General features: G+C 41.9%; 1 long non-coding RNA gene across 3 annotated transcripts in view; it reads right to left on the bottom strand.

Moving 5' to 3' along the window:
* Window positions 1-20,918, bottom strand: part of LOC118620689 — a 61,396-nt gene extending 40,478 nt beyond the window's left edge. The window contains exons 1-3 of one of the 3 annotated variants that reach the window (XR_004957535.1): window positions 20,870-20,918; window positions 9,776-10,054; window positions 8,787-8,990 (exon numbers count right to left, since the gene is read on the bottom strand). This is a non-coding gene — a long non-coding RNA (uncharacterized LOC118620689). Of the gene's footprint in view, window positions 1-8,786; window positions 9,023-9,775; window positions 10,055-20,869 lie in introns of those variants that run through there. The other 2 variants (XR_004957534.1, XR_004957533.1) reach the window with 2 other exon arrangements.
* Window positions 20,919-21,163: the final 245 nt, after the last annotated feature.

Raw genomic sequence — 21,163 nt, 5'->3', positions numbered from 1 at the left:
TGGAACTGAGCCACTCATTTGTAAATCTGGAGGGAAGGAGGCCATTGATGCAGGGCTTGTTTATCGCTGACAGGGAAGGGGGACCTGGAATGTTAATGAGGAGGCTCTCTGAAGCATGCCTTCACGGTTAGCTAGGAGTTCAAAGGAGGAGGCAGCCTCAGTCCTGCCCTGAACAAATGGGAACCGTTGATAGAGGGAAGGAGAAATCAATTATGCTGTCGCAGGCTTCCATGTCATTGTGTTGGAGTTGTTAGAAAAGGTAGGACAAGGACCAGATCTCAAAAGGAAACAAAGCCACATGGCCTTGAAGTATAACGAGTTTGCCATGGCAACTGATGGAAATGAGCCTCCTGGGCACTGAGCAGGTGTGTTATCTTACAGAATAAACATACTTCTCTCACTCTCTGGTTTTTATAATAAAAGTGTTTGGATTACTTTCCCCTCCTCTTTGTTACCCGGAGAAGTTGGCTGTTGCTCAATCAGCCCAAGGCTCTGTTGAGGCAAATATAATCAGTGTTATCAAAAGGGCTGCTTTTAAAAAGCTGGCACTGGGCTTGGCTGCCAGCCTCATCTCTGAGCAGCAGCTGAGCCGCAGGTACCTGTCTGGCCTTTGCACCTTCCAGGAGATATCCTCCACTCATTCATCCAGGCCTAACGTGAGGCCAGGCTCTCCCTCGGGCAGTGGTCAAAGCTGCATTCTTCCAAGGGGAGAAGAATTGTGTTTAGGTGAGGCTGGGACCTGCCAATTTTCAGCATCCTGGGTTATCTGAGATATGGGACAAGGGTTCCTTGAGTTCAGGGATTAACTGGTTCTATCTTCCAATCAGTTATCTTCTGATTCTTGTGTAGCCAGGGGCAGCCAGCTCAATGCAGAACTGCCAAGCAGTGGTTAATGTTCAGCTAACCCCTCTCCTGCTCCTGTCTGTGCTTCTTCTTTCCTCCAACAAGATGCCCAGCACCACCCTCCAGCCCTGATCATGGAGCCCTGGCCTCCCAGATGACACCCGGGACGCCCCTCACACATCACCTTACCTCGATCCTGATAGGAAAAACATGGCTGTCTGAAAAACCAGCTCGAGCTCTGGTGTCAGTGGTGGAGAAGGTTCCCTGAACTTACCCAACCAGGAAAAATAATGTCACAAAGTTCAAGTGGGAAACCACCTTAGAGTGAGGGCATTCCAAGGTGGGTGAGCAAGGCCCTTCCACAGTCAGGATTTTGAAATCCAAGATTCAAATTAGGTCTTTGGATATAAGACACATGGAGGTCCCTTACACCCCAGTGTGAGCATGAAAGTGCTGGTCCCATCAGACTACCACTCCTAATGAAGCCGTTGTTCAAAAGCACTCTCAGAAAGGTTACAGAGCGAGAGGGACGCAGCACCTACAGATCAGCAACCAATCTCCACTTATTTATTAAGTGCCTACAATGTGCCAGGTGCCAAGCTTGGCACAAAGAGGAGTGATACATGCTGTTACCCTCCAATTACTTCGACTCTAGGTGGGGAGAGAGGACATACATCTGAAAAGATCCAACCCAAGCAGCTTACAGTCAATGCTACGCAAGTGGGCCAGCTGACCCCCTTTCCCTGGCCCTCACGGTGACTCTGGACTGAGCGCACATTTATGCAGTTTCAAGGTCAGACCTTCAAAGAAGCAGATGACTGAAGATTTTTCATAATGAACAGAAGACATGCTCACTCCTCCTCTCCACATACACCTTTTAGATTATAAATCACCATGTAAATGAGATCTGAGATAAGGAGACAAAATGTAAGAAATGGGAAAGTATGAAAAAGCATGCAGAGTATGTATATTAAACCAATAAATAACGACACAGCCCCCAGGGCATACATCAGCACTCTCTAAAGAGCAGCCTAGCTCACTGCCTCAAGAAGGGCCAGACAACACTGCGGGAAGTGGGAAGGAGAGGACATGCTTGTAACACTGCAACCTCCACATCTGGGGAAGTAGGACCCCGGCCGGTGCTGGGATCCACTGGGAGAGAGCGAATGGATTTCTGCACGCTGCTAAATAGGGTGTGGAGAATGCTTGAAGATGAGCCTGTCAGCTAAATATACAAATAACTGAGCGAGCAAGCAGAAAATGATAATTTGCTGGAATGAGCAAAGAAACACTGTCCATGAATGAATATTAGCATGTTCCCCAAACAAAAGCAGTGGCAGAAAACACTGACCAAGCTGGGTCTGTGAGGTATCTTAACATGTTTCTCCCCCACACATCTGGTGTAGCTTTGTAATCAGACAGACCAGTTTGAATCCCAGTTCACTTACTTACAAGCTGTGTGACCTTACGCACATCGTTTTACCTCTCAGAGTCTCAGCCGTGAACAGCGGCCAGACCTGTCTCCCACGCAGGTTGTCAGGATGTCAGGATAAGGTCAAGTGTATGAGAGAAAGCCAGGGCGGTGCCTGGCTTGCAGCAAATACTCAAAAAACATTCCTGCCTTTCTTGCCTTCTACCTCATAATTAATTCTTATTTATGGGGACTTTGAATATTTTCTTATTTCCAAAAAGGCAAATAGCAAATTCTAACAAGAAAAAATCTTTCACTTTCAAAAGGAAGCCTTAGGAGAAGTCAACACATAAGCTTTTAAGCTTAAAACTTCCATCTCGTTTTTCAGAAGCGCTGACCTGGCAGCGGCCAGAGCCGACTCAGAACAATCACAGCATCTGGAGACAACGTTCTTTCCTCTAAGACCTTGCTAGAGAGTGAGACCCCCAGCAGCTCTGGCTGCAATGATTAAAGGTAGAACATATCAAACTTGGCAATGATGTTTGACTTAAAAGGAAACTAACTTTTGTGATTCATAATGGGGCCTCAAAAATAGGATAATGGATTTGAAAGTATTTTGAAAAGTAGTATTGTGTTCATATTATACCTGTTATTAAATAAGGAAATTTTGAATTCATGTTGGGAAATCTGCTCTTCTCTGCCGTGGCTCTGCTTTTCCAAAAAAGGCATCACTGTCATCTCCGACACAGCCTACTCTGAGCCATCCAGCCCTGGAGGAAAAGGGGAGGGGGCTGCTGCTTAAGCAAACATTTAAATTGAAAGTTACCATCCGGGTTAATGTTTCTCAACCTCTTTGTTTTCCAAAGGAAAAAAGTTTTCTTGAAATTTCTCCCATGTTGACTTAAAATATTTTCATTATTATTCCTTAAATATGTACAAAATTATATAATGAGGCATATGGGCTTTATGCTTGTAGCTCATTAAAAACTACAAGAATAGCCCTGGCTGGTTTGCTCAGTAGTTAGAGCGCCGGCCTGCGGTCCAGAGAGACCCGGGTTCGGTTCCTGTTAAGGGCATGTACCTCGGTTGCAGTTTGTCCCGGCCCTAGTTGGTCATGCGGGTGGCAGCCACTCGATGTGTCCCTTTCACGTCGATGTTTCTCTCTCTCTCTTCCTCTCTCTCCCTCCCACTCTACCTGAACAAAAAATGGAAAAATGTCCTCGGGTGAGGATTAAAAAAAACCAAAAAACTACAAGAATATAAAAATAAGTTCTAGAGATTTGTTGCACAACAACGTGAATGTACTGCACACTTAAAAACGGTTACAGTGATAAATTTTATGGGCTTTTTACCACCATTAAAAAAAAACTGCCACCCTGGCCAGTTTGGCTTAGCAGTTGGAGCCTCGGCCCATGGACAGGAGAGTCCTGGGTTCGGTTCCTGCTAAGGCACATACCTTGGTTGCAGTTTGTCCCCGGCCCCAGTTGGGGTCATGTGGGTGGCAGCCCCTCGATGTCTCTCTCTCACATTGATGTTTCTCTCTCTCTCTTCCTCCTTCTCTCCTTCCCGCTCTATCTGAAGATAAATACAAAAATGTCCATTGGTGAGGATAAAAAAACAAAAACAAAAACTGTAAGAGCAGATAGAATTTTACAAATTAAATAAAAACAAAATCACCAGATAAATTCAAATAAAAAACATTAATTTAGTGTAAAGGTGGTAACATTAGCTGAAACTAAAGCCAATGTTGGGTTTCATTAGAATTTATACACATAATTAGAAAAGCATAATAAGATGCTTTTATGCATTTTATGTTTCAATTATTGGCTTAGATATTTGATTTCGGGCATGATAGACAGTCATTTGAATCACAATTATTTTCATCATTATAATTTTTCCTCCTATCAGGTTGCTCATTTGAAACCATTACTTGATTATTTTAATTGGTCCAACTGACTTAAAATGGTGCTCTCCAAAATATAATATTGATAAATAATTTATTAAAAGCTTCTAACAAAAAGTTCTTCATGGAGTATATTTGCAAAGTAATATGTCATATAAACACAGAATCAATCCAGTACCTCAGCTTACAACCTGAATAAAGTGACTACTTTGCCTAGTTTCTTTTGAGTTCAACCTTGCTACCATGAGACCTGTAATGACTTGATTTCCTCACCATTTTCCTCTATTTAAACTACTGTGAAGCCCTGGCCAGTTTGGCTCAGCAGTTAGAGTGTTGGCCTGTGCACTGAAGAGTCGTGGGTTCAATTCTGGTCAAGGGCATGTACCTGGGTTGCAGGTTCAATCCCACCCGGGCCCTGGTTGGGGTCATGTGGGAGGCAATCAATCTATGTGTCTCTCTCACATCGATGTTTCTCTCTCTCTCTCTCCCTCCCTTCCACTCTATCTAAAAAATCAATGGAAAAATAGCCTCAGGTGAGGATTAACAAAACAAAACAAACTACTGTAAAGTATAAAACTTCATTTAAATTGGTGCAATGATTCATCTGGCCTTCTCTTTCCAGGAATGCATCATTTCTGTATTGGGTTGGTCTGGTTCTTTTCTCATTAGTCAGTGGCAATTAAAGCAGCATGATTACTTTTATGCTGGGAAATCTAAATTAATTTATTAAATAAATTAAGAGATTAAATTTAATCACATCTCATCACTGACAAAGAGCAGTTTTAGCTTTATAACTTGTAAGGTAATTCAACATGATCTTTATTGAACAGTAAGCAAGATGTTTTTGTTATTTTCATACTAGGAATGCCAATCCAAAGACTGCCAACACTGTACCGCACAGCACGGTGGGTATAATTTTGTATTTTTTTTTTAAATTTATTTTTGTTACAGATGTTTCTCCTTTTTACCCCATTGACACCCTCCTCCCCATCCCCCGCACCCCGTCCCCAGCTTTGTTGTCCATGTCCCTCGGATATGCATACATGCATATAAGTTCTGTGGTTTATCTTTTCCCTCCCTTCCTCCCCCTCTTCTGAGGGTTGTCAGTCTGTATCTTACTTCCATTTCTCTGAGTCTATTTTGTTTATCAGCTTATTTTGTTCATTATATTCCACAAATGAGTGAGATCATGTGCTATTTATCTTTCTCTGCTTGGCTTGTTTCGCTTAGGATAATATTCTCTAGGTCCCTCCATGTCGTCTCAAAGGATAAGAGATCTTTCTTTCTTATAGCTGCATAGTACTCCATTGTGTATATGTACCACTGCTTTTTTATCCACTCATCTACTGATGTACATTTGGGCTGTTTCCAGATCTTAGCTATTGTAAATAGTGCTGCTATGAACATGGGGGTACATATATTCTTTCTGATTGGTGTTTCAGGCTTCTTAGGGAATATTCCTAGAAGTGGGATCACTGGGTCAAATGGAAGTTCAATTTTTAATTTTTTGAGGTAACACCATAGTGTTTTCCATAGTGGCTGCACCAGTCTGCATTCCCACCAGCAGTGTACTAGAGTCCCCTTTTCTCCACATCCTCACCAGCACTTGTTTGATGATTTGTTGATGGCGGCCATTCTGACAGGTGTGAGGTGATACCTCATTGTTGTTTTAATTTGCATCTCTCTGATGATTAGTGACATTGAGCATTTCTTCATATGTCTCTTAGCCATTTGCATGTCCTGTTTGGAGAGGTGTCTATTTAGGTCCTCTGCCCATTTTTTAATTGGGTTCTTTGTTTTCCTTTTGTTGAGTTGTATGAGTATTCTATATATTTTGGAAATTAACTCCTTATCTGATATATCAGTGGCAATTATGTTCTCCCATACAGTGGGTTGCCTTTCCATTTTGGTGGTTGTTTCTTTTGCTGTGCAGAGCTTTTGAGTTTGATGTAGTCCCATGTGTTCATTTTGTGTTCATTTTTTCCCTTTGTTTCTATTGCCTTAGGTGATGTATCAGTGAGAATTCTGCTGCATATGATGTCCGAAATTTTGTTGCCTACATTTTCTTCTAGGATTTTTATGGATTCACAAATTGCATTTAAGTCTTTTATCCATTTTGAGTTTATTCTTGTGTATGGTGCAAGTTGATGGTCTAGTTTCATTTTTTTGCATGTAGCTGTCCAATTTTTCCAACACCATTTATTAAAGAGGCTGTCTTTACTCCAATGGTGGCTATAGTTAATAATACTATATTACATATTTGGAAGTTGCTAACAGAGTAAATCTAAAAAAAAGAAAGACTAGCAACACACTAGAAGTTAATCATGGCCATGTTGGCCATCACATGGCGCCAACCCCACTTTAAACACAGGCACTGATGATAGGAGTATGTGGTTATATTATGAACACTCTACTAAGTCAGATAAACTTACATTTTATGATTCTTTTTAGATCATTGTTGAAATGGAAACACATTATAACTAATAGACTATCAATAATATATACACAGACTTCTCTAGTTTGTATTATACCCAAATCTTTAAAGAATTAGAACACCAGAAAAGCGGGATGAGAAGGGCATCCATGTGAGGGAGGCCTGTTGGGGTGTCAGACCCACGCAGGATGGATGGGAGGGACATCCCTGCAGAGCATCCGCTTGGCTCAGTGTCAGAACCACAGGGGGGCTGAGAGGATGGTTTCGTGCAGAGTGTCGAATCCCAAGTGGACTGAGGATGGGGGCAGCCTAGCATGGGGTTTCCGAGCCCACATGGGGTAAGGCGAGTATTCTTGCAAAAAAAAAAAAAATAGCATAGTGTGAGGTGTTGGAATGCAGGAGGCTGAAGAGGGTGCCCCGGTAGAGAGGTGAACTGGCAAAGGGTTTCAGAGCCCCACCTGGGGTGAGGGAAGTGTCTGTGTAAAAACGTGGTCCAGCGCAAGTTGCTATAGCCAAAGCAGGCGTGCTACCTAATAACAGAGCATCTAACAGGCATATAACTCCATCATGCAAAAACATAAAACAAACACAAATTGAGGGGCATTCTACATAATGACTGCCCTGAAAGTCAAGGAAAGACAAAGGAACTGCTCGGAATGAAGGAGACTCAGGAGACATGAGGAATAATTGCAGGGTGTGGCTTTCAACTGGAATCATTTTGCTACAAAGTGGATTATTGGGCCCTGGAGAAACTTGACTGCAATCTGAGGGTTAGATCCCAATGTATCAATGTTAACGTCCTAATTTTGCTGTTCCGGCTGGAGTTATGTAGGAGAATATCTCTGAGGAAATGCTCGCTAAGATATTCAGGAGTGACTGGGGGAATGAGATTGGCAACTTCCTTTCAATGGTTTAGGGGAGAAAGGGTCTTGGTACTTTACTCACAACTTTTCTCAAAATTTGAGACTGTCTCGTAATTTAAAATATTATGATATAATGTTACATTTTCAAAAAGATAAAAATTTATGTATAACGTATGAATGACCAGCTACATAAAAATATTGAGCACTTACGATGTGTCAGATCTGGACTACACAGTTTGTACACTTCATCTCCTTTAAACCTCACACCAGGCTTACAGAGTAAGTATTAGTAGTTTCATTATACAGATGAGGAACCTGAGGCTCAGAGAGCCTAAGTAACTTGCCAGGTTCTTAACTAACTTCTTGTACTGCTCAGAGAAAGGAGTGGAAAAAATGTTAATAGCAGTAGTCTCTGGGCAGTGGGACTATAAATAACTTTTAGTTTCTCTTCTGCAGTTTTCAGTATTTTCCAAAATATCCACCGTGGCACATTGCTTTTGAAATTAGGGGGGAAAAGAGAACATTGTCATTTAAAAAGTAAACCATTTGATGCAGAGCAATGTTGTAAAAATATTCTGATTATGCAAAACCCCATTGAACAATCCAAACTATTAATAGTGGTGTTATCTCTTAGGAGTGATATTATTGCTGATTTTCATTTAAAAATTTTTGCTTCTCCATAATTTATTAAGTTTCTATAATTAATTCTTTCATTCATTCAACAAATATTACTGAGCACCTGCTGTGATTTATTTTTATAAGAAAAAAATTTTAGAGAAAAAAAAATGCGTAGCGTAACTCCAAAGGTGTAAATTATATTCAAAAATGAGGAAGGAAGAATATATATGCTTAGAAAAAGACTGAGTAACAAAATGCTACCAGCAGTTATGTTTCAGTGGTGAGTTAGCGGAAATTTTATCTTCTCCTAATATTTTTCTGTGCTTTCCCAGTTTTCAACAATATGAATTACTTATATATTCTCTTCATGGCTGGGTCTCCAGTGCTTAAAGAGTATCTGACACATGCTAGGGGTTTACAAAGATTTGTTGAACGAAGGAACACTTCTGAGTACAAATACTCCCAAAATATAGTTTTTAACAGCAGCATTGACCTTTATTTATTCCTTACCTTATGGTAGTTGGCAAAATTTTCATTCAACCTATGCTCTACTATGGAGGGGACTTAAGGGAAGGCCCAGGTGTAGTGGGGGGTTCTAGTTGCCATGTCCTAGGTAGTGGTGATGGGGAGAACAATGTTACAGAAAGGGAGGGTAAGCAGGAAGGGGGACACACTATTTAGAAGAACACCACAACGTTGTTTTAGTGTATTTATTAAGATTTCTATTCAACCAATTTCCAGGTGAATTGGAGGCGAGACATCACTATCCTTGTACCCACTGAGGACAGACTTCATGCTGTAACTGCTGGGTTTCCTGGGAGTGACATCTGAGGTTCACGAATGAATGGAGGGGTGGGATGAGGTTGGGATGACTCAGTCATAGCTCCTATTTTGCTTGTAATTATGAAGCTCATTTCTCTGGTGATATAAATTAACTTGGATCATAAATCCTAAGAGAGACCAGACACGAGGCCAATGTGGGGACAGAAGTCCCTTAGCTGGTGCATGAGTCAAGCTGACTGCCCAGCATCCACATTTCCACTTGGCTAACCAACTCTGTACTCATTTATGGGGAGGTTATTGCTATGATATTGCCAGATTTGAAGATTCTCAAACATCACACAATGTAATCCTTAGACATAGCCAGGGATTACTAGAATAAACATACATTTAGAAGTCATCCTTGAATCCTCTTTTTCTTATATCTATACACTGGTGAAAACTGTTGGTTCCACCCTCAAACTATATCCAGAATCTGACCACTGCCCCCTCTCTCACCTCACTTCAATTGTTGAAAGAACCTCCTAACTACTCCCTGCTTCAACCCTTGGCTGCATAGTTTATTTCCCACACAGCACCCACAGAGATCTTTGAAGATCTAACTCAGACAATGTCTTTACACAAAAACCTGCAATGGCCATAGCCCTTAATATAAGGAGCTACCTTGTGTTCCAGAACTCTGTAATCTCTCTGACCTCATCTTCTACAGCTTTCCCCTTGCTCACTCCACTTCCTTGTTGTTCCTCAAGCATGTCAGGCACATTTCGCCCTTGCTCTATCCACTGCAGAAAGTTGCCCTGCCCCATCCAAAGGCCCTCTCTCTCACCCCTGAAATCTCTTCTCAAATATCACCTTACCAGAGAGACCACACCTGACCATCAATGTCAGGTAGAAACTGCCTACTCAGACACCATCTCCTTTACCTGGCTTCTTTCTTCATAGCAGTTGTCATCATCTGGGACAGTTCTGCCCACCAAGTGTGTCCAGCTTTCCCAAGCACATGGTATGAGTGCACGTCCTCACCTTCTGACACTGGGTGCAGCCACGTGACTTGCATTGTGCTGTGTCACTGTCAGGCATAAGCTTTAAGAGCCAGTGTGCAATTCACCGCTCTGTCTTCTCCCTCTGCCACGGAGATCAGCCATACTCCAGAGGGTCAGGGTCCCAGGGTAAAGCTGCACAGAGCACAACCCCCAGCTGACCTGCAATGAACATGAAGTATGAGAAACAAACTTTGTTGTCTTAAGCCATTGAGATATTGGGTTGTTTATCACTACAAATAACCCAGCCTACCCTGACTGACATATTATATACTTGTTTACTGTCTCTGTTCCCATCTAGAATGTAATTCTATGATAGTAGGTAAGACTCTGTCTATTCACTGTTAATCACCAGTGCCTAAAACAATGCCTGGCATGTGGTAGGTATTCAAGAAATATTTGTTGGCTGACTGAATAAGTTGATCACACCAACTGAAATAGAAAGCCTTGACAATGGCAGGTGAATCTAATCCTGGACTCACCTACGTTCCTTCTACCTGATCTGAATGTGAACCAAATGATTCCTGATTCAAGATCAGAAGTGTGCTGCTTATCTCACTAGACAGTGTGAAAGCACAAATCGCCTATGGGTACATAGCCGAGCTAGGCATGAAAGCACATCAAGTAGCTGAAGTTACAACACAAACAGAGCTGGCACACCGCTGAGGGGATTTAGTGACAACCGTAAATAAAAAGCATGAGCGGTGTTTGTGTGGATGCTGAATGCTGATGGGTTTCCTTTCCCTGTGTGGACATTAGCATTTGTAATGAACTGAGCTTCAGAGGCCTGGGATTTTATCTGCCCTTATCATACATTGGTGGATGAGCCCCTCTCAGGATTTCTGCAAAAGCTGTGTGTGCTTTTGTGAGCTGCTTTCTTTTCATGTGCTTCCTCCTGGTAGTCCTGAATTTGGCTGGGGATAATGCATTTCCTGTATGATGTGGCACAGTACAAGGAAACTCATTGTACCCCTTCAGAGGAAGAGTACATCTGTAAGTAGTTTTTAAGAGTGTACTGAAGGATCCTGTTAGGGTGGCTTATTCTCCCAGTTCCATTTGGTTGATGAAGTGGGTCATGTGACAGATGTGCATAATGAACGGCTTCAGTTGCTGCCAGTGGGAAGCTCAGCCCATAAAATGCAAAATCTCATAAACTCATTGAGGGAAGAGCAAGCTGATCACGGAAGAGAGGAGTCTACCTCATTCTGAGTTGTCATTTCTTACTGCCCCATACAATGTGCCAGTGTTGCTAGGCTTTTACTTTCCTCCAAAGTAACTGCCTTTCCCGTGTATTCCTAATTCAAACTGGAAAGATGGTTGTTTCTGCATACAACTCCTAAAAGAGCAAGCATTCTTAAGATGTGCAAGGATTGTCCATGAAATGCACTTGCAATGAGTCTTTATGTTTTGTCGTTTAAAAAGGAAACATTGACATCAGACAGCTGGATTGCTGGGGTTTGGGTTTGGATGTGGGTTTTGGTTTTTGCCTCTTCACCATCTCTTTTCTTTCTCCCCTTCTTATACTTCTTCTTCCTCTGTTGCATTAACTTATCTTTTCTCTTTATACTCATTGGTAACTCCCCAATGACTACAATCATATGGAATATAATTAGTCTCCCATTTTCTTTGGGAGTTGCAGAATAGTGATGTCTAAGCCAAAAAACAGAAGTGACAAACCTATTCCAGGAGCAGTCCAACTTGCAGCTCACTCTGGATACTTCTGAGTCACTAAAGAACAGATAGTGGTCCTGGCTGGTTTGGCTTAGCGGTTAGAGCATCGGCCTGCGGTCCGGAGAGACCCGGGTTCGGTTCCCGCTAAGGGCACGTACTTCGGTTGCAGTTTGTCCCCGGCCCTGGTTGGTCGTGCGGGTGGCAGCCACTTGATGTGTCCCTTTCACATCGATGTTTCTCTCTCTCTCTCTTCCTCTCTCTCCCTCCCACTCTATCTGTACAAAAGATGGAAAAATGTCCTCGGGTGAGGATAAAAAAAAAAAGAACAGATAGTGAAGCAAGAAATAAAAGGCAATAATGAAAACTCTAGCTCAATATATGATAATAGGGGAAATGATGAAAAAGGTTACAAGTCAATTCAATTCACTTCTACCGTAGAGCGTCCCAACGTGCTCAACACTATGGTAGGCACTGTGCAGGGAGCTGAACAGACTGAGCACGTGGCCCTTCACTTGAAAACAGCCAGTGAATAAATGAAGGTATATGATGATATATCTAAACACCGTAACAGCTGCACAGAAAACCGGGGTTTAGATGGTCCCAGAGCAAAGATCTCAGTGAGAACTTAAATTGTCAAGCAACGCTTTGGGCAGGAAGCAAGAACTGAGCTAAACTTTGAAGGACAGGTAGGTTTTAGATGCTATTGAAAGAGCCAAGTTCTATTAAAGAGGCCAACAGTGCATGACATCATCAAATTCAGCTGTTTGGGGCATTGACTTCATAGCCCGTTTCCCAAATAACCACACATGTCAACTACACAAGTTATCTAAAGAACATATAAAAAATTAATCAGATGTTAGTATAAGGCAATTAATCACAACGTGAAGTACGAAGACGTCACAGTTATAAACTTTAAACTGATTATGAAGACAGCAGAATTGTTTTTCTTATACACCCAAGAGTGTCATGGATTAATAGTGGTGCTGAACTTAAGGAAAATAGAAAATATAACCTGGGAAATGAGAGCTTATCTTCTAGTAGCAAAACAGCTTACGAAACTTCTTTTGGAGACTTTAAAATATGTCAGACTTGGCTTCAGTGAATGTAGTGAACTTTTCGTTGTAGACAGAAAGCTGGCACTGGGGCAGTGTAGAGAGCCCCCTGGCACCTCGGCAACCTCCTTCTCACTCTGAAGCTGGCTGGCAGCCTCTGGTGAAAACCCCTGGCGCTTCTCTGCAGAGGAATGGCAAGACTTGGCAGCAACAGCTGAGTTCACACAGAGCCGGGAGTGACTGGTTCTCAGTGTCAGCAGGGTAGAGGTGAGAGGCAGCTTAAGGCCAAGAGTCTGACTCCCTGACCCTTCCGGAAAAGTGTAGCACTCTCAAATTTATTTCTAATTGGAATACTTTGCTGTGGTTTTCCTGGCCATGAGACATGTCCTTTCAACCATTTCCTCTCAAAAGACCTTTGTTAGATTTCATTTGGTTGTTTCGAGTCAAGGGCCATGTGCTCTGCCTTTTCAGCTCCCTGCACAGTGCCAAGCATAATGCTAAACACACCTGGACACTCGTGGTAGAAGGGAATTGAATTGACTTGTAGCCTTTTTCACCAAAATAACTACCACATGAAATTTATTACAAAAAATGTCTCATTCCTGTTTCACAAAACACAGTACTTTGGTTTCTGAGGTCTTGAGCCCAGAACTATTAATCCTTTTGGTAATGAGGACTTGGAAGGGAAATTAGAGTTTATGAAAAATAGAAAGAAATGCTTTTGGAACATCTCCCTTATTCCGAATGCCATGAATACTTGTATACATGCACATGGTTTGCATACATGTGTACACACACACACACACACACACACACACACACATTCTTACACATCACCTATTTTACTGAAAAATATTAGGACAGAAACCTTTATTATATCCTGGTTGTATCCCTTTAACGATGAGCACCTGAGAGGTATATGTTTGCAGGTAGCTAAAGGTATAGTTAAGTGGTCTGCCTGAAATCTAAAATTAGAATGAGTTAATGGTTCTACTGGGAGAGATTTGTTTTCCCTCAATGTTTTCATTCCCGAACTCTGCTACCCCCACTTCCTGCAGGGACTGAAGTCACGGTAGATACTGCTCAAAAGCACTAACTCCTGAGAGACTCTGGAAAATCAGCATGCGCAAGGCGATGGGCCCCAGAAGCCAGGACTCTTGGCTACAGCAGTAGAATGTTAAAGCTGCACCACAGTAAAAGGAATCTGGGTTTCCTACATTTTAAAATGTCTGTTGTTTCAGCCTCTGCTTTTGTGAATTCAAGAGAAACGAATTAAAAAATGTTGCTTTTAGAATCTTTACATAAATAAGGTATTACTACTGTTATTCTTTAAAAGATGATGAAATTTAGGTGCTGAAATTTAGATGACGTCTAAAAATGACTTGGAACAATCATATTTGTTCAACTGGGCAGCCCCTATGTTGTATGCTACATAAATCAACTTTCATTATTCTTTAATGACTCTGCAATTCTTTTTTCTAGAACTTTGCAAGCTTGACTTGTATTCACCTTGCTGTGGAATGCTTTAAAGGGCATTTCATCTAATAGCAGAGGAAAATGATAAATTATAGATGCCAAATCATATAATAGATATTTAGGTAGCATTAAGGTAATAAAATAAAATTTTTTCCAATCAACTTCTACATTTGAAAAAAAAAAGCTGTCTGCATAATTAAAGAGAGACATGTCAACGTGTCTCTTTTAAGCCTTAAAAGAACACTTAAAATCAAAGTAAAATACTAGGTAGAGAGTATTATGCTAAGTGAAATAAGTCAGTCAGAGAAAAGATCAATACCATATGATTTCACTTACAAGTGGAATCTAATGAACAAAATAAACTAAAAAAAGAAAAATACTGGGAATATTTAACAGTTTAATTGGAAAGTTCTGTATTCATGAATGGGTACGGAGTAAATTTATTATAAGTGTACTCTGGAAATATAGACATCAAGAAAAAAAAAAAAGAACTTGGTCTCACTCTCTTAAGCATCTGGGGAGTCAGGACAACAAAGTAGTTAAGAGTTCAACTGGGTCTACATTTTGGCCAAGTCCCTACTAATGGTGTGACCTCAGGCAAGTTATTTAACTTTTGGGTGCCTCTGTTTCCTCAGCTATAAAATGGGGAAGACAGTGTGTCCTAGCTCATAAGGTTCTGTGAGAATTACAAGTGAAGAATTTAAAATAGAATCTAATGGAGTAAGCACTCAATAAAAATGGGTCACATAACATTTTGTCACTTCTCTGCCCCAGCTCCCTGGTGGCGTCTCTTCTTCCTCTGAGTGAAAACCAAAGTCCTTATCATGTCTTTCTTGTAAGGCCCCACACAACCACCTGTTTCCTCTCTGACCTGATATCTCGGACCTTCTTCTCCCTCCCCCAGCTGGCACAGTGGCCTCCTGGCTGTTCCTCACAGACACCTCCCCATCTCAGGACCTTCACAGTTGCTGTTCTCCCTGAAATTGATCCCTCAGACATGATCACGGCTGGCCTCATTGCCTTCAGGCCTTTACCACAAAAGCACCTTGTCAGTGGGCCTTTTCCCGGACTATTATCGAACATTTCCACATTTCATCCCACTGACATTTCATAGTCCCCTTTCTTGCCTTGTTTTCCTCCTCAGCATGAACACTTGCTAACATACCACATATCTCACTAATTTATCTTGTTTATTTTCTCTCTACCACCAGAATACAAACGCCAATAAAGCAGGGATTTTTGTTTCAGTCACTGTTGTATCCCTAGGGCCAAGAATGATGTTTGTCATAATAGCAGCTGTCAATAAATATTTGAAGGCTGAATGAATGGACGGTTTTCCTTAATTAAAAAATAATAATAATGATATCCTACACATATATTTCCTCATCCCAAAATTTGATGAAATGTAATTTTTTGCCACATAAAATTTTCCTGGTTGCCATGATGAGGGTGAACCATAGATACAGTAACAAGCACTCCTTAAAAGCCTGATAATCCTATAATGAAAGTAAAAAGACAAGGTTAGGCCACCCTGGCCATGATGCAGCTGCTTCTTCGAAGTCGTCATCAGTTCACCTGCAGGAAGAAATAATGCTACGTGCTGGAACTCCCTGCTTCCTCCTTCAGCCAGGGATAAACCAGGGGCAGCTTCCGATTTGCCCTTTCCACCCTGTCCTTTCAATAGCTAGAAAGGAATGGGAAAGCTTCTTAAGTAAACATGGCACATAATCTCCAAATTTTGAATGTATGCAAAGGCAGAGTATATAGAATACTATATGCAATTACTGTGGAACAATTTATTCCCCACCACCACCACCACCCAAAGGGATTTTAAAAGGGTGTTTCTACCCAGGGACCTTTAAAGGAGCAGGAGGCAAGATGGAAGTTAAATTTCCTGAAAAACTGCTGTGCTCCAGGCATGTGCTAGGGGCTTCACATACTCCATCCAATTCATTTCTCACAACGATTCTACATTTTCTATATTATTATTGCAATCTCGAGATGAGGAACTGAGGTGAAACCAAGGTTCAGGGAAGTGACCTGCCCGAAGCCACCTGACTAATAACTGGCAGAGCAAGCCATGGAGCACTTACCAAGAACCTGACAACCACTGTTATTTTTTACTTTGGCCCTATAAGCACTTTCCAAGTATTAGATCAATTTGGGTATCTTGAGCCAACAACTTCCAAATTAGACAGTGTTCAACATGGATTTCTGCAACAGCTTAAAGCTATTGAGATCTCAGCAGCTTCCCTTCCTCTCATCATGAGGTGAGAACATGTACACTAGGGGTGGGCTGCCATCAGAGGAAGAGAACATTGTCTGTGCCCTGCCCACAATCCCTCATCAGTAACCAGATGTGCTCTCTCCCTCCCCTAACAGCCACAGAGCCTCATGTTACTTCTCCGACAGCACTTCTACTGCTCTGCTTTGTTTGATAAAAAATATATGTATTAATCTTATTCTAAACTCCTTGAAGGCACAACTGCCCTTTCTACCTGATTCCTGGTAGGTGTCCAGTGACAGGGTTCACGGGGCCTGCATCGAACCACCGGACAATGTTAGACTGGGAGAAGATCGTCCAGTCCAACTTCCTAATGTTATCAATGGGGAGACTGACATCTAAGAGGGTACATGACTTGTCCAAAGTCACAGAATTGAGACCAGAACTCTGGTTTTCTTAATTCCTTAGTTTTTCATTATACCACACAACCTCCCTTGTCTTTGAGCCGAGGTAAGATATATATTGAATGTGTTTTAAGAAAAAAGTCATCTAGTAAAGTTGTATAGGCAACACAGGGGATAGGATAGCAATAGTTGAGGAAATAAACAGCAATCACATTAACTAAGTTGGTGGCAGCAGAAATGGAAAAAAAAAAAAAGCAGCCAAAATGCAAGAAACAGTAGAATAACAGACTTGCTAGGACTCGTAACTGATTTGGGGGAATGAGTTTTTGGGATGACAAAAGGAAAGCCAAAGCTGAAGAAAGAGCAAATGTGTTATAGTTGTTAAATCAAATCTGGTTTCAAATCCTAAATCCCAGGTGTTTGTTCTATGACCCTCCATTCACTCAATAAATATTTAATGAACACCAGTATGGGCCAGGCATTGTTCTAGGCACTTGAACTCTATCAGAGAATAAAATTGACAAAAATTCTGGAGTTTATATTCTAGTTATGTCCTAACCTTGCTAAGCCTCAAAATCCTCATACATAAAATGGATAGAATAGTATCCATTCATAAAGTTGTTGTGAGAATTAAGTTCTTAACAAATAGGGGTCGTCATGTGCAAGTTTTGAGTCTGGGTAACTATGATTTAAAAAATAATATTATTTTTTATAATATTATTAAATATTTTGGCTCAGCAGTTAGAGCAGCAGCCTGGGGACCAAAGAGTCTCCAGTCGATTCCGGCCAAGGGCACGTACCTCAGTTGCGGTTTGGTCCCCGGCCCTGGTCGGGTCGTGTGGGTGGCAACCAATTGATGTGTCTCTCACATAAATGTTTTCTCTTTCTCTCTCCCTCCCTCCCACTCTGTCTGAAGGTAAATGGAAAAATATCACCAGGTGAGGATTAAAAAATAGCATTAACAGAAATTGTGAAGTTGTAAGAATAAGATGGTCTTGAGGCAAGATGCAGTGTGGGTACATTGAGTTATTAGCCCTTTATCATGCAAATTCCTAAAAACATATGTGATCCAGGATTGTTACAGAGTTTGATCTGTATGTTTAACTTGGGGAATGGTGGACTGGATTTGCCTATGTGCCCTGGTGTTCTTGAAATAAAGAAGTTGAGACTGTAACCAAAAATCCCAGATTTTTCCATTTGTTCTGTGCTAGGTAAGAGTAAGAGGCTTCTGTGGAAGGATGCTCATTCTGTGCTGCTGGATATGGGGTCTGTCTTGATATGCAAGAGCCCTGGGGAAATTGTAAATAAAGTGGTGTATGGCTGGTCAGTGGTCAAAGATGTGTTCCCAAACATTTTCCAGAATGAACTATGGCACTCTACTGTTGGACCTTAAGACTGCACAACAAGCAACCTTCAAGGGGTAAAAGAAAGTGCAATTAAAAAACTCAAGGCCGCCCTGGCCAGTTTGGCTCAGCGGTTAGAGCATCGGCCTGCGGTCCGGAGAGACCGGGGTTCGGTTCCCGCTAAGGGCACGTACTTCGGTTGCAGTTTGTCCCCAGCCCTGGTTGGTCGTGCGGTGGCAGCCACTCAATGTGTCCCTTTCACATCGATGTTTCTCTCTCTCTGTCTCTTCCTCTCTCTCCCTCCCACTCTATCTGTACAAAAAAAAATGGAAAAATGTCCTTGGGTGAGGATAAAAAAAAAAAAACACAAAAAAACAACTCAAGGCCAAGAAGACTACTGAACAGAAAACCTTCACTCTGTTCTCTGGCAGTATCTTGGTCATCAGAAGAGATTATTGGGGTGGCCACCAACTCTGCATGGGTGAATAACCAACAGGGTCTAAGAACACCCAGATTATCAAGAGCTACATGTCTAGCCATCAGTGATTCTCAAAGTGTGGTCCCTGGACCAGCAAAATCAGCATCATCTTGAAACTTGTTAGAAATGCAAATTCTTACGCCCTATGCCAGAACTGCTCCCAGAATCTTTAAGAGTGTGGCCTAGCAATTTGGATTTTCACAAGCACTCAGATGATTTTCTAATGTATACTAAAGTTTAAAAAGTACTGAGATGGTCTTCTAAGAAATATCTTTCTAGCTAGAGGCCTCCATCTTCCATTGTCCTTCTTCCAATATACATCTCCCTTGATTGTCTGTGTTTACATATTTCAGTTTGTTTGTTTGTTTAATCTTTATTATTGAATGTACTACAGATGTTCCTCATTTTTCCCCCATTGATCCCCTCCTCCCTACTCCTGCCCCCCTCTTGCCTTTCCCCACACTGCTGTCTGTGTCCATTGGTTATGCATATAAGTTCTTTGGTTTATTTCTTCCCACCCCCCAATCTCCTCCCCTTTGAGGTTTGTCAGTCTAATCCCTAATTTGTACTTCTTAATCCCTTCACCTTTTTCACCCATTCCCCCAACCCCCCTCCCATCTGGCAACCAACAAAATGTTCTCTGTATCTATGAGAATGTTTCTGTTCTGCCTGTTCATTTTGTTTGTAGTTTCAGTTGTTGATAGATATGTATTCATTGCCATTTTGTTTGTTTATATATTTTATCTTTTTCTTCAAAAAGACCCTTCATCATTTCATATAATAACGGTTTGGTGGTGAGGAACTCCTTTAACTTTTTCTTGTCTGGGAAACTATATGGCCATTGATTCGAAATGACAGCTTTGCAGGATAGAGTAACCTTGGCTGTAGGTTCTTGCTTTTCATCACTCTGAATATTTCTTGCCACTCCCTTCTGGCCTGCAAAGTTTCTTTTGAGAAATCAGCTGACAGTTTTATGGGAACGCCCTTGTAGGTAACTAACTGCTTTTCTCTTGCTGCTTTTAAGATTCTCTCTTTGTCTTGAACCTTTTGCATTTTGATGATGTGTCTTGGTGTGGGCCTCTTGGGGTTCATCTTGTTTGGGACTCTCTCTGCTTCCTGGACTTGTATGTCTGTTTCCTTCACCAAGTTAGGGAAGTTTTCTGCCATTATCGTTTCAAATAGGTTTTCGATTTCTTATTCTCTCTCTTTTCCTTCTGGCACCCCCAAGATGAGAATGTTGGCACACTTGAAGTTGTCCCAGAGGCTCCTTACACTATCCTCATTTTTTTGGATTCTTTTTGATGTTCTGATTGGGTGCTTTTAGCTTCCTTATATTCCAAATCGATGGTTTGCTTCTTGGCTTTACCTACTCTACTACTGAATCTGTGTAAATTATTCTTTATTTCAGTTAGTGCCTCCTTAATTTCTGACTGTGCATTCATTTCTGACTGATCCTTTTTTATGCTCTTGAGGCCCTCACTAAGTTCACTGAGGTTCTCACTAAGTTCACTGAGCATCCTTATAAGCAGTATTTTGAACTCAGCATCTGTTAGGTTGCTTATCTCCATTTCGCTTAGTTCTTTTTCTGGGGTTTTGTTCTGTTCTTTCATTTGGGACCTGTTTCTTTGGCTCCACAATTTGGCTGCCTCCCTGTGTTTGTTTCTGTGTTATTACTTAACAAGAAGTATGGGGCTATCTGAGACCAGATGCTGCTTGTTTGAAAGAATTCAGGAAAACCTGAAGCAGGATCCAAGACAGGCCAATCCTATGGTTAAGCAAGTGGCAACAGCTTGGGTGGGCCTGAAAGTTGGGTGGGGCAGGGCCTCAGGGAATCACAAGGGCGGGGCAACCAGTGTGAGCCAGGTTGCTGGAGTCCCAGATATGGCAGCTGTCTGCCACCCCAAGGAAGGGCTCACCAAAGGAACAAAGGCCTCTGACAGCATGTCTGTCCCGGAGAAAGCCCCCTTTCCAGCCCTCACTCCAATGCCAAACAGCTCAGTTCTTCCCTGTATGTCTCTGGTGCCCCTCCAGCTGCCTCCCCTCCAAGCTTAGAGGGAGTGAGTGTGATAAGTCGGTGCATGGGCCCTTTAAGAGGAGCTGTCTGGGGCTCCAGCTGCCTCAGCCTCCCTGAGCCTTAGTTCCCACTGGTTTTTCCAGCCAGAAGTTATGGAGACTTTTCTTCCTGGCACTGCAACCCTGAGCGGGGCACCTGGTGTGGGACGGGGACCCCTCAGTCCTCAGGGAGGACCTTCCTAGCCAAGGTATCTTCCTGATTTTTATCCACCACATGTAGGTGTGGGACCAGCCCATCCACCTCCATCCTTCCTACCAGTCTTGATGTGGCTGCTTCTTTAATTCCGTAGTTGTAGGACTTCCATTCAGCTTGATTTCAGGTGGTTTTGAATGATGGTTGTTCTGTAGTTTAGTTGTAACTTTGATGTGGTTGTGAGAGGACCCGATACCGCGTTTACCTACGCCGCCATCTTGACCGGAAGTCCGTATTTCAGTTTTTGTTTGTTCTTTTTAAAATAAGACTCTGTAGGTAAAAAAAAATAATAAATACTAAGGTCTGGTAGAAGCTTGAGTCAGTAAAGACCCAGAACTTTATCTTTTCACTCAAAAT

Source organism: Molossus molossus, unplaced genomic scaffold (genome assembly GCF_014108415.1).
Source record: "Molossus molossus isolate mMolMol1 unplaced genomic scaffold, mMolMol1.p scaffold_m16_p_8, whole genome shotgun sequence".
Lineage (NCBI taxonomy): Eukaryota > Metazoa > Chordata > Mammalia > Chiroptera > Molossidae > Molossus > Molossus molossus.
Note: the sequence above shows the minus strand (reverse complement) of the source record. Positions and strands in the feature narration are given on the sequence as shown.